Source organism: Malania oleifera, chromosome 11 (genome assembly GCF_029873635.1).
Source record: "Malania oleifera isolate guangnan ecotype guangnan chromosome 11, ASM2987363v1, whole genome shotgun sequence".
Classification (NCBI taxonomy): domain Eukaryota; kingdom Viridiplantae; phylum Streptophyta; class Magnoliopsida; order Santalales; family Ximeniaceae; genus Malania; species Malania oleifera.
This window is the reverse complement of record NC_080427.1, coordinates 888,024-890,055: the sequence shown is the minus strand read 5'-3', so window position 1 is coordinate 890,055 and position 2,032 is coordinate 888,024. Positions and strand designations below refer to the sequence as shown.

Sequence of the window (2,032 nt, the reverse complement as noted above, 5' to 3'; positions counted from 1 at the left end):
CGTCCTCGTTGCGAACCCACATTTTCCAACCTAGGCTCACACTTCTGGCTGGGTAATTGCTCTGATACCATATTTTAATGCCCCAACATGGGTCTGCTAGGGAGCATTGCGTCTCTCCTCCTCCACCTGGACCAAACAATAGAGGGCAGGCCTTATCATACTAATGATTGGTCCCATATACCAACATGTTTCTTTTTCAGTGTGCTTTGTTCTCACTCACACACTTCCTGAGAAAATTTCCCATAAGGTCACCCATCCCAAGATTACTCCAAGTCAAGCATGCTTAACCATGGAGTTCTTTATGGGAAGGCTCTCGAAAAGAAAGGTGCACCTTGCAAGGAGGTGGAGCAGTGGATGATTGCTGAGGTCTTTAAGCTTGGAAACCTGAAGCTTGTGGCTTTAAGGAGAAGTTAGGATGCTTACTCCACCTAATATTGTACTTGCTAGAATAAGGGTCATTAGACAGCATGTCATGCCAATTATGAGTGGCCTTAACTTCCTTCTGCACAAACTCAGGTGAAGGAGGTGCATAGGGGAAATTATAACAAGTTTGTGAGGAATTAGAGAAGATGGCACACACCTCTGAACATGCCACAAGCTGAGGTTGTTGTCCTAAGGACAAGAACTGATCTAATTTCTTCACGATGGTGTACAGTGTGGGCGCAAAGTCATGGCCTGCGGCTAACTCATGGACTCCCTTAGGATAGGAAAAGGAAGGTTGGGGTTGTCTATGAGTAGCAATAGCATACTTCTGAGAATTCTTGACAAGGTTCTCAAAGAGAGTCCAGACCTCATTCTCATTTTTTATGAGCAAAGTACCTCCACAAGATGCATCTACCATGGCTCTATCATGCTTAGCTAAGTCTTCATAAAAGGTATGAACTAATTGTCATCTACAGACTTGGTGATGTGGGCATTTGCACATGAGGTCCCTAAAGCGCTCCCATGTCTCGAAAATTTCTTCCCCATGCAATTGTGAGAAACTAGTGATTGCCTTCCTCAGCTGGTTAGTCTTGCCAATGGAGAAGTACTTTTTTAGGGACTCATATTGCATTGTGGCCTAGTTGGTCACCGAATTCGGCTTTAAGGAATTCAACCAATATTTGGCATTTTCCTTTAGAGAGAACAGGAAAAGTCTTAAACAGATGGCATCAACACCAAAATGAGGTATACGGATGGTGGAACATATTTCAAGAAACTCGTCTAGATGCTTGTATGGATTTTCAGTCGAATTTCAAAATAAATTGGGAAGCATCGAGATGATGGAAGTCTTAATTTCAAATTGTGTCGCCTCGACCTCCGGAAACCAGATGCAAAACGGCGAGGCGCATGCGTTGGGTGTGAAGTAATCTCTAAGGGGCTAAAGAAATTACTCTTCCACCATAGGTTGGCGGGGAGCTTGAGGTTTTTGGTTTTGAAAGGCGAGAACTAGATTATGTTCAGCCATGACTTTAGGTTCAGACGACTCGGCTAACTCGGGACTAGAGGTGGATTTCCTAATTGACCTATGGGATCTCTCAATCTCAAGGTCTATAGCCACTAACTCAGGATCCAAAGATCACAAACCTAGCATATACACATGCAACACACAATCAAGACTTTAGAGTATCAAACAAAAATAAAAATAAAATAAAACAAATAAAAACAAAGTATGTAGTACTCTAAACTAGAAATTGGTTTACTACCTAACTGAGTCCCCAACAACGGTGCCAAAATTTGGTAGGCTCGCCAAGGCTTGGGTCCTTAACTACCAAAGATAAAATTTATAACCTAACTAACCCAAGTTCAGTAGAACAGTGAGTAAGTCGGGTGTCGATCCTCAGGGACCAAAGTGTAGTTTTTTACCACTTCTATCCTAACTTACTACACTTTGTGTAAAAGGGAAAAAAGTGAGATTTTGAAAAGGTTTTTCTACCAACTATGAAAGTAAGTAAAACTATATTAGCACTACTCCTATAAACCAAATCTCATATTACAAATCAAGCTTAAGCTGTCATGTGTGTTAGCTATGTCCGATTGGCTATCCCTCCTA

General features: G+C 41.8%; 1 non-coding gene across 1 annotated transcript; it reads left to right on the top strand.

Moving 5' to 3' along the window:
• The first annotated feature begins 899 nt into the window (after positions 1-899).
• LOC131143653 (small nucleolar RNA R71) lies at positions 900-1,005 on the top strand. The gene has a single exon (XR_009133635.1). It is a non-coding gene; the product is annotated as a small nucleolar RNA R71 (small nucleolar RNA).
• The last annotated feature ends 1,027 nt before the right edge of the window (positions 1,006-2,032 follow it).